The sequence below is a fragment of the Equus przewalskii genome, chromosome 1 (assembly GCF_037783145.1).
Source record: "Equus przewalskii isolate Varuska chromosome 1, EquPr2, whole genome shotgun sequence".
Lineage (NCBI taxonomy): Eukaryota > Metazoa > Chordata > Mammalia > Perissodactyla > Equidae > Equus > Equus przewalskii.
The window spans coordinates 21688389-21700945 of NC_091831.1; positions in this window are offsets into that span (position 1 = coordinate 21688389).

The window sequence follows — 12557 nt, forward strand, 5'->3', positions numbered from 1 at the left end:
AGGGAGAACCACTTGGGCAACTCAACTTAACTACTGTATATTTTACTCCATTAGGAACAATCCCTCAGCCAAGACAATGTTGCCTCAAATTCAGGAATTGAAGGTGATTTTATTTGATACAAAGATACACACCATAATAAAAGTAAGCATAAAAGCAAATATTCAATGAGAATTTCTTGTGTACCAGACATGGTTCTAGATGTTTTGTATGTGTTCATCTCATTTAATTTTCATACAAACCCTAACATTTTGATTCAAGGAGTTTATTTATTAATAGTCCACCTCATTGTAGGAAGGATTGACATAAAGGCTGTTCTTACTCATGAGAGGTGGGTTATAAGTTTAATTTTCAGCTTTCTTCTAACTAATGTAAAGAAGTACTGAGCCGCTTTATTGATGTAGGGTACTAAACCATTGTGATGTTGGCTCTCCTCTCTAACCTTTTTTCTGAAATGCCTACAGTGCATCGGTATGCTCTATGGTTGATGGACTCATTACATTTCTATATAAACAGCTGAAGGATGAGCAGTAATCAAAAGTACAGCAATGCCTTAAAGATATCCCCTTGCCTATAACATGGAGGCCATGCTGGAGATAAGTGGGAAATCAAAGCAATAACCAGGCCAGGATAATATGAAAATAGGAGGTATGGGGCAGCTGAGTCTGCACACGTTTCTGGTCCACCAGGAGTCCAAATATCAAAGTTGGTTACAACTAAGCCTCTTTAGCAGCAACTCTGGCTACAGAGAATTGTATGAAAAGAACAGGTGAATGCCCACCAGACGTCACAGCTATATCTGCTGACACAGCTGGTAACACCATCAACAGCATCATCCTCAAACATCAAGGGCAGCAACAAGTGCATCCCAAATGAGTATTACAACCAGAAACCAATGGTTTTCTTAAACCCAGAGCAGAGAAAAATAATGAGCAAATTCACTAGTCATAAGCTTATTGGCCAAAACCAATTTTTTTAATCAGTGATTATCCTTTAATTAAAGCTGTGTGTCTATTATTAAATTAAAATGTGAGGATGTTCCCACATTTGTGTATTAACATTATGCATTTTATCATTTCACAGCAGGAGTTGACTTAGGTTATGTTTGTATAATTAACCCAAACATAAGATGAATGAATTACCCTTCACAACACAAGGCAAAGCAGACCCATTCTTCATTAATTTACTCATTGTTTTCTCTTCCTCAATTTATCAGTAATTTACTCACTGCTTTCTCTTGCTCAATTTATCAGTTTACAGAACGTCCTACCCTTTTATAGATATTAACCACTATTTCCTCTTTAGCTACAACATTTTTGTGATTTATCAGACCAACATTGAACAGGATAATCTATCTTTGAATCAAACTATTGAAAGAAACTCAAATTGTTCAGCCCTAGAATATAAAAGCTAAGTAAATCTGGTGGAGATGCTTGGATCTATTCTATACTTTTATTAAGTAGCATTTTAAGCTCTTCAGGCAATATTCATGGCCAAGCACAGCTGGTGCTTCTCTTTGTATATTTTCAAAAGCAAAGGCTCCCGTCGCATTGGTGGCTGGATCTGCTTTGAAGCACAATCAGTGCATTTACCATCTCCTGTACAGTTGCTGTCCTCTCTGCTCTTTCCAGAGATGTGTTCCTTCTCAGGGGCAAAGAAAGATAAATCTCCTTAGCTGAGTATTAGCAGTCCTCAAAGTGCAGAGGATCACAGAGATCTTGACAAGCGCAGAGCCTTGATCCTGAGGACCCTGTGGACTGGTCCCTCACCACGCTTTCCCGTTAGCTTTGTTGGCACATCTGTGGGTGAATCTTCTCATCTTCTTTCATTCCCATCAGGCAAGTATTGTTTAGTTGTAGTGCTGATGATTGAATTCTGGCTTATATGCAAATGCAAGGAACCAATGTCATTGGATAGCGAGGCTGTGCTGAGCTTAACTTCAACCGTCATCCTTAAGGCCGCTTTACTCCTGACCTCGCTGAGTTCACCACCAGAAGAATCCCCAGTGCTTTGCATATAAATATAATACTGCACTATTTCGGTGAGATGGGAATCCCAGAGAGATATGGGGTAATTTGTGTATAACTTTCCCACTGGACGACCCAAAATTGAGTAAAATTATATTTCTATGTCTTCGCCCTTCCATTTTAGAGGTGAAATTTATATTCACCATCAGAGAGAAGAAAAACTTCCAGAACAAAAAAAAAATTGCCCTTTTCTTCTTTTATCTGTCTTCGGGGCATACATAAAAACTAAGCCCTAGGTTATAATATAACTTCCCTGCTTTCACTGTCCTTAAGATTTTTTCAGAATTTACACTTCTTAATACACTAAGATGGTAGCACTATCCCCTGATGGATACTAACCTGGCATACTGAGCCATTAGGAAGTTTGTTCTCCCCTCTAATTTTCTGAAATGCTACAGTTGATTTTCATGGCCATATTTGGCAGTGAATGAGAGTTTCAGTTCCTCCAGATCCTTCCATATTGTTGTGGTCAGTCTTTTTAACTGTAGCCATTTTAATAAATATGAAATGAGATTGCACTGTCATTGTAATTTGCATTTCCCTGGTGGTTACTGATGTTGAGTATCGTTTCATGTGCATATTTGCCATCTGTGTGTCTTCTGCAGGAAAGCATCTGTTCAAAACTTTTGCCCATTTAAAATATTAGGTTGTTGGCTTTCTAAATATTGAATTTTGAAAGTTCTTTATCAATTCTAGATACAAATCCTTTATCAGACATAAACTTTGCAAATATTTTCTTCCTGTCTGTGGCTTGTCATTTCACGAGTCAAAAGAAAGTTGGAACAGCTATGTTAATATCAGACAAAATAGATTTCAGAGCAAAGAATATTACCAGGATAAAGAAGTTCATTTCATAATGATAATAGGGCCAATTTATCAAGAGGACATAGCAATTCTAAACATTTATGTAGCTAATAACAGAGATTTAAAATACATGAGGCAAAAATTGTTAGAATAGCAAGGAAAAATAGCACAATGATGGTTGAAGATTTTAGCATCCCTCTCTCAATAATTCATAGAAAAAGTGGACATAAAATCAGGAAGGATATAGTATCTACCAACTTCACCTGACTGGTAGTTATGGAACACTGCACTCAACAATGTGTAGCAGAGTACACATTTTTTTCAAGTATACTTAGAACATTTGCCAAGACAGGCCATATTCTGGCCTGTAAAATAAATGTCAATAAATTTCAAAGTATTTGAATTATACAACGCCTTTTTCTTTGCCCGCATAAAGTGGTAAATCACAGAACATGACTTAGACTAATCACCTACTCTCAGAGCTTGTGTCCTCTGGGGACCTGGTCTACATAGGTCTCCTGCGTGCCCAACTCACGGGAGAATCATAGGCATGTAGCTGCATGTTCCCAGGTCACGTCCAGCTTAAACTACTCTCAACAAATAATCACACTCAGAAACTTCCACAGCCCGAAGAGGTGCTACCTCACTTAATAGAATCATGCTTCTCAGAAGTTGAGGGAAGCCTATCCTCTCTCTCTTTTTTCTGTGCATACCAGTATATGAAAAAATATGGAGAAATTCCCAAGAGAGGTCGGAAGATTATAGCATATTTTAAATTTTCAAATTTTAAAAATTGATGCTTTTAAGATAAGTGGCTAATAAAAATAATATTTAATAGTGTAGTATAGGCCATGTGGCTCATAAATGTAAAGTTATTTAACAAACACTTTCTTTCATTTATTTCAAGACATCTCTATAACTACATGCATTGGCTCATTCTGATTTTGCATCAGAAATAAATTTGAATCTTTCAGAATCTCTCTCCCCTTCATGATAGGCACTGGATCATGCCTTCTGATTTCTTGAAGAAACTTATGCTACTACCTTGACCAGTTGTTGCCCCAGCCCATCCCTGCCCCAGTACTGAGTCAATATGCTCATTATAAATCACTCATATCACTTTCATAAAGCAAGTCTGGTAATATGCAAAACAGTAATATTTTGCATGGAAAACCAGATTGTCTCACTGCTCCCATGATGAAATTGAGGCATATAGATTCTAGGTTGGGCCAGACAAGCTTGAATTCCCATTATGACCATGAAGGATCATGATTGGAGGGTAATTCTTTTATCTTCAACCTAAGGTATGTCATTAATGGAGGAAACATAGTATGCAGTAAAGGGTGTAGGCTCTAAAGACCAGCCAACCTGAATTAACTCTGACACTTATTAGGAAAGAGGCCTCGAGCAGTCACTGCACCTCCCTGCACCTGAGCTTTCTTACTTTAAAATAGTGATTAATAACCCCTGAATCATGATATTGCTCAAAACTTGTATATAGTGTAAAGCATCAACCTGGAACACAATATACGCTCAATAAATAGTGGTGATTACAGTCAAATCTTGATTATCTAAGGATATGTTAATAATGATAAATAATGAGGAGAGATATGGCATATTCAAAAAATATGCATTATATGTATTTACATATATATTTTTCTCCAAAAAAAATTAAGTTCTTAATTTATAGATTAGTAGGCATCACTCATTTGAAAATGGGACCACTCAGCCTCCTGAATCGACTGCTTGCAATGTGAGCACATGCAGGCTGTTTTACTCTTGGAAACAAATGTGTTAATGGAAATCATACAGTCTCATAACTGAACCAGGAAATTTATAAACTAGAGTTTCAGATACTGGGTACTGAGACACTGTCATGTCCTTTGGAGAAGAGGAGGGAAACCATTGAGAGAGTGAGGGGGAAGCATTCGTAGGCAAAATCAGGTGGTCCTGTGGCTGACTGTTGGTTGCTCAGCAAAGCCAGTGTCCTCTGCTTCCTGGGCACACAGCTAGGCATCATTTCTGGCTTCCTGGGTTGTTGGGCTTGGTTATGTGACTGAGTTCTTGCCCATGGACTCTGAGCAGTAGAGCAGTGTCTCAATTGTAGGCCTGGCCCATAAAATCCTTCAACATGGTCCTCCATGTTCTTTTCCTTTTAAAAGGTGGGTCACAGTGGGACCATGGAGGTGGATGGCAGAAGCATAGGATGGAAGGGTTTTGAGTCCCTGTGTCATCAGTCATGAAAGTCACCCACCAACCATGAACACAGTCTTTGAGTTGTTACTTAAGCAAGAAATAGTCTGTTATTGTGTTTGACCATTTACACTTTGGGGTTTATTTATTTTGGCAGGTGGCTGCACTATGACAGCTTAGTATTGTGTTTGGTCACTTGGTCTGCCTAGTAGATCATGTAGAAAATGAAGATAAGTTGCTCTGTAATGGATAAATGTATTTTTCTAGATAGCAGTTGCAATCACAACTAAATACATTTGCTTTAAATCCATTTTGTAATAGATTTTAGCAGTTTTGTTTGAGCCATATTTTGTGTTTATCCATGACCTCATCCAGCTTCATCCTCGGAGTAATTGAGAATTATCTGATTTAGAATTTTTGAGAAATACCTATGTAGATGGCTACATTCCTGTCACTTAGAGGATCCTTGGCCCTTCCCTAACTAACCCATCCTTCAAGGCCCAGTTCAAGTTTCCCCTTCATGCAGGAAGCCTTCCTGATGCTCGAGCACACACAGGTCTCTCCCTCTGAGCCTGCATAGCACTGAGTGCCTGGACTATCTGTTAAGCTTTAAGGCATACACTGCCCTTTCTTGATAGCTATCTTTTAAATATGGCTCACTTACCTGCTTCTTTTCCATCATCCATCCATCCATCCACACACCCATCTACCCATTCAACACATATTCAAGCACTCATGCTGTTCCTGGGATTGTGTAGGGCATGAAGTCTACAGAGATGAATACAACATGGGACCCTGCATTCACACAGATACGTGCCCACACAGAAACAGATCTGTGATCAAGTAGTACTCTAAAATTTAATAAATATCTTGATAATGTTTATAAAGAGGGCTTTGGGAGCACAGAGAAAAGATCAAGGCTTTAATTTCAAGTTTGCTCACTTACTTGTATCAGATTCTGTGCTGAGTCCCTGTGCTAAGTTTAATCCTTATAACTATGCTGTAGGGGCATTGTTTTAGTCCATTTGGGCGGCTCCAACAAAGTAGAACAGACTAGATAGCTTATAAACAATAGAAATTTATTTCCCATGGTTCTAGAGGCTGGGCAGTCCGAGATCAAGGTGCCGGCAGATTGTGTGTCTGGTGAGGGTATGCTTCCTTCTGCCCAGATGATGTCTTTTCACTGTGTCCTCATGTGGTGGAAGGGGCAAGGGAGCTCTCTGGGGCTACTTTTGTAAAGACACTAATCTTGTTTACAAGGGCTCCACCCTCATGACCTAATCACCTCCTAAAGGCTCCATCTCTTGACATGATCACCTTGGGGGTTAGGTTTCAACATATGAATTTGTGGGGGAGAAATTCAAGCCATAGCAGGCATTAAGCTCATTTTACATATGAGGAAACCAAGGCACAGAAAATTAGCTTAATTTACCTAAGATTACCTAGTGGATGAATATTAGCATCAAGATTAAAACTTTGGCCAGTCAATTCGCAAGACTTCTAACCACTAAACTCTCAAGGCCTCCTCTTGAAGGATAAGTAACTGATAACTGAGTGTAGAGGAGAAGGAGTTACAGACAGAGGGAGCAGTGTATGCAGGGCTCAGAGGAAAGAGAGTATGTGACAAGTTAAGGAAATGGAGTTCTGAGGGCCTGGTGAGAATCAGGGTGAGGATGGCAGGAGACGAGGGGGAGAAGGAGGCTGAATCCCGATTTTGAGGGGCCTTGGCATCACTGTCAGGAATTTGGACTAAACTGGTGAGCCAGTGGGAGGCCACTGGAGTGTTTTAACCCGGGGAATGACTTCATAATAACGTTTAGTAATTATTGATTGTTTACCAGGTGTTCAGCACCGTTCTACATATACTACCTGCCCATACTACTGGAACTCCATAAGAGCATTGTTACCCAGAGGTCAGGAAAGGGAAACTCAAGTACAAAAAGTTAATCAGGATGCCCAAGGTCATCCTGTAAGAAAGTGACAGAGGCAGGATTTGAACCCTGGCAGCAGCAATCTAACTGTGAATCCAAGTTCCTAACCATCCTCCTCTAGAAGGCTTCTCATCGTCTGTAATTGAGAACAACGCCTCTGACTGGTAGAGCCCAGGAAGGCAAGATTAAGATCAAGGACACATTTAGGAGGCTATTGTAATACATAGGATAAGAGACAATGAAGATCAGAACAATGGCTATGGGGATGCAAAGAGATGGCACTCAGTGGGGAGCAGGCCTGGTTTCTTAAATGTCTGCATTTCCTACCTCCTGGCATAAAAATGGCCATTGACTGACTGACGAATTCTCTCCTCCCAGTCCCGCCCCTCCACCGCCACCCCTTACTAGACTGGTTTCTATATCTTTAAATCTGAAAAAGACGGACAGCTTCTATTTTCCAGGAAAGCCTCTTCCTCCCCTCCCCGTGTTTCCAAGTGTAGCTTGCAGACCAGGTACCTCCTCTGTAAGTAAATGTATTCCTCCTTCCCTGGGCTGAACTCCGAATTATATTTTTCTTCTGGAAAGGCTTATCAAGATTTATAAGGTTTATAAAGATGGGCAATTATTTATGCTGAAGATCTTGCCCACCATCACTCCTCCTGGGAGAAAACGCCTGGCCTTTCTCCAAGTCTCAGAGAAAAACAGCTACTTAGTTTGGATAATTTTCTGGTCGTCTGGAGTGAGTTACAATTATCCTGTTTCGGGCTTCCAGAAACTATGCCTGGCCTTGGGGAGGCATCATCTATTTGTAGAGGCCCTGAAGCACCACCAGACCTGCCCAGGCATAACTTCCACGGCTGCTGTGGTCTGATTGCATTATGACTTCCTCGGTGTTCACAGTATCATGTGTAAATACCAATTTGCAGCACCTCTGGGAACATTACTTGGTGTCCAGTTGTAGGGTGGTCAAAAAATATATTCCTAATTCGGTCACCAATTCATTTTTTCTTGCTCTGATGATTTGAGTCCAGGACTCAAATCAGAGATAAACAGGCAGCTTTCTCTTCTTAGCACATACTATTTTACTTCTACACACGCCCCACATCCACTGTCACCTCACCCCCTAAAAGTTCTGTATATTGTTATAGAGATCAGGAGGGGCGGCTTTTCTTGGTGAGCCTCCCAGGATGCATTGGATAGTGACAAAGCCATAGTAAAATTATGATGTTTGGGAAATAGAAGGGAAGTGTTCAGCCAAAGTAGAGCTTATGCTTCAGGCTGAGGATCCAGCATCTCTGTAGGATGCCCATGTGTGCCTCTGCACATTTACTGTAAAGTGCACTTACCAGGGGCTGACAACCAGCCCTGTTCCTCTCACCAGCCCCTGAGACTATGAGGCAGCATCAGGCTGGAACAGGAGCCTTTTTCTACTTTGCAAAAAGCGCCACATAGGCCAGCAAAGGCCTTAGATCCCTCTGTCCATGTTGTAGATGGGATATTTGTCTCCTTCCCAAGTTCATATGTTGAAGCCCTAACCCCCAATGCGACGGTATTTGGAGGTAGGGCCTTTGTGAGGTAAGCAGGTTTACATGAGGTCGTGAGAGTGGGGCCCCCATGATGGGATCCACGTCCTTATAAAAGAAGGAAGAGAAGCCAGAGCACTTTCTCTCTCTCTGCCATGTAAGGACACAATAACAAGGCAGCGGTCTGCAAACCAGAAAGAAGACCCTCACCAGGAAGTGAATCTGCAAGCACCTTGATCTTGGTCTTCCCAGAACCGTGAGAAATAAATGTGTTTTGTTTAAGCCACCCAGTCTATGGTATTTTTTATAGCAGCCCAAGAAGACAAAGGCAGCCTAGTTCCCAATTCAGCTGTGAATTTGCTAAAGTATGACTATGACTCTCTTGTTTGTAGGTGGAAAAAAAAAGCCTTGAATTATCTTAAGCAGAAAGGGAAACACTTACGGAAAATACTAGTTATCTGAATAGAGACTTGAGTTGTACAGATGTATGCCTTTGTCAAAACTCATTGAATGCTACACTTAAAATCTATGCATCTTACTATGTGTAAAATTTACCTCAATAAAATTAAACAATAATTGCACTCTACTTAATGGTATGTCTGCTAAAGTGTTTAAGGGTTTAGTGTAGTGATGGTTACAACTTAAGTTAAAATGCATAAAAAATAAGATGACTTTATATATAAGGGATGAATAGATAGATATGTGATAAGGCAAATGTAGCAAAATGTTAATTGTAGAATCTAGGTGGTGGATATGAATGTTCACTGTACCATTATTTCAACCTTTATATATATGTGAACATTTTCATCAGAAAATGTTGGATCAAGAACCAAGAATGAGGCTAAGATTGGACCTCCATAATAATAGAAGCATCAGGAAGTTCTCATTCTCCCTTGTTTACTTCCCTCTATGTGTCATGTCAGCCTCCTTTCTCTCTACTGCAGAGTAGCTTTCTCCATGTGACCAAAAACATGACTGCTGAGATCTCCCCCGGTTTACAGCTTATGGCTTCAGCACCAGAGGGAGACTGGACTAATATTCTGCTTGCCTCCAAGTCCAAAAACGCAGGAAGAAAAATTCATTGGCCCAGCTTGGGTCAGGCACCCATTTTTGGACCAATCAAATGTGGCCAGAAGGGCAGGGCCATATGAACAAATGGTATCTGCTTAGAAAACGTAAGACAAAGGACCAAGTTGGAGAGGTGTGAAGAGAGAAAGGCTTCAAGAACAGGAATGCTTTTCCTGGAAGAAGGTGACCCGGAATCAGACACAACAATAAGTGCCTGTTATAACTACGTAAAAAATGGAAAGATCCACATCATTTACATAATAAATCCAAATCATTTACATAAAGCAAAGAAAATGTAAAAAAGAATAGCAGACTATACATACTCAGCCAAAGTCATCAACAAAATTTGTTCCTGTAGTTACATCTCTCAAGCCCAATCTGAATAGTGTTCTATGTTTTATTCTATTTAAACCCTACTCCTCCCAAAGGGCTTAATTCATGTCTTCCAAAGGGTCATGTTCTTCATTCATCTATTTCTTTCTCCCACTGCATTTCCTGATCATACTCTGTTTTTTACTTATTAATGGTTTTGTATGTGGAGCTCACCTCAACTTCTAGAATCTAAGCTCTATAAATATCTTTATAATAATTGTTATGGTTAGCATGAATTTAACAATTATCTTTCTTCTATCCCCTGCAGCTTGTAGCCCAGTCCCACATGCACTCTAAATAATTACACGTTTGGGAAGCGATTTGGGGAAGATGAGATTTCACATTGCTTGTACAGAGTATGTTGAATATTGATACAACAAGCAGAGCAGAGGAGTGGCAGAGCAACCAATTTTTTCTTGACACATAAATGGGGTTCTAGGCATTGAGTAATGTGTTAATGAAATATCTCAAGATGAACGCTCAAACCCAAAGTGTTTGTAAAATACATGACAGTGCTTTTTGCTGTGAGAAGCATGGAACCAATAATGAGTGAGGACACAATTACCCCACCTTCTCTACTTAGGAAAGTCTCAAAAAAAAAAAAAAGAAAAAATTCAGGGGATGTATAGAGAGGGGCATTCTTTCCAGAATGTGATGGAAGTATGTGCTCAACATAAATTTCCAAATCTGAGGCTTGAGAGCTAAGGCTTATTAGCATACAGCAACTGAATAATAATCAATTTGAATTTGTGAAAAGTAAGAATTATGTGGTATGTGAATTATGTGGTATAATCAAAGGGCAAAACACCGATTAACCAAGTGTTATCAGAAAATGTTCCACAGAGAGCACCTTCTTTAGTGAATGAATCTTGAAACCTTTTCGTTTGAGGAGGTAAACAATGGTCCTGGACTGACTGAAAACAGCTTGTTTCAAGTAACTCTCCTTTTTCTATGTGTTTTCTATGTGTCTGTGTCATTGTTGAATCAAATCGTCATATGAGTTCCTAACATTTCAGCACTACTTTACAGTTTAAAAGTCCATTCTCATGCAACCTGGGCTTGACCTCATGAGGTAAACAGGTTTTGAGGCTTGCCAGAGGTTGGGAGCCCACTGAGCGGTGGGAGGGACTAAAAGTCAACATACTCGATTTCTAACACATCAGCCAACAAATAAAAACTGATTTGAATTGGACCAGTTCTAAATCACTCAATTTTAAGGTGTTTCTGCTTTTTTGACAGAGATGCTTGTGCCCATAGGACAAAAAATTACAAGGGGGAAAACCCTCCTAGAGTATTTAGACTCTTAAGGACAAGGTTTATGAGGGGTTAGGGACAGGGAACACAGCACCACCTGCTGATGTTGGCTGAGTTCAACTCCGTTGTAAAAATGTATGATTTCTTTATTTTTGACTGTTTCAATTGGAAAGGTGTATATCTGTCTATTTATCTTACAAACATATGCACATATACATACACAAATAGATATATTTAAACAAATTATTATTTTTTTCTTTGTTGGTCTAGCAAGAGCAAGGAACTAAATTGATGTTTTGAAGTTCCACCCAGGATCCTCCCTCCATCTGCACTGCTTCTGCAGAAGAATGTTTTCAGAGGAAATTTGAGTCACTCTTTCTTTAGACCAACATGTTTAGCTGGTGCCTACTCTGGTCCAATTAACTCCTCTAACAATTTGGTTGAAAAGAGGTTGTTATATTATGTTTCTGGCCAATTATGGTTGTTTTGGTTGAATACTCCCTCTTACAAACTTAGTTCAAGTGAGTGAAATGTGGGACTGAAATATATTTCATGGGAACAGATGTCTGGAGGGGAAATAGAAAAAAATATTGGGCACAAAGCATTTGGAGGGTATTTTACCATTACCTTTGCCAATATTATCATTATTACACACTGGAATGAAGTATCTTTAATGGGTCTTAATATGGTAAAGTTAAGGAATTGGGAACTTGCATTGGGAACACAGCTTTGGGAACTAGTAGGCTCAAGTCCTAATGTCAGTTCTGTGGCTGCTGAGTCACAAACTCTGGAACTTTCTTTTCCTAATCTGGAAAGTGGAAACAATAATGCTATTGCCCCAAGGATCCAATGATACAGTAAATATGATGTACTTTGAAAAGCATGACTCATAAGTTAGAGATTATAAAATAGAGTTGGAATACTAGGTGGCCTTTCTGAAAGTATTTAAAAATACGCAAGGAAATTTACTCTTCTCAACACAAATGTTCCCAGGGAAATATTTACAAGCAGAAATTTTGTAAACAAAACCTGAGTTTAATTGAGCTAAAGACATATAATCAGCCTTCTCCCTCCCCTGGTCTAATGATACTGCAAGAGAAAACCAGTTTATAAACAGCAAAGGCAAAGCAAAATCATTTCTGCAGAAGCAAATGTCTCTTGCAGTGATCGAGCTGGATCGTCAGGACAAATAGAGAGGGCCCTTTGAGAAAACTGCAGCCAAATGAGACAGGTCTGCTTTAAGCCACTCTCTGCACAAGGTCTCGCAATCCAGTAACTTTGAGCACCAGGACCAATCAAGAAGACCCAGACCTTGACCAAGAGTCCCAGGGCCAATGATGGTGAAGGACAATCCTCCCAACAATACTTCAAAATAGATACTATGATT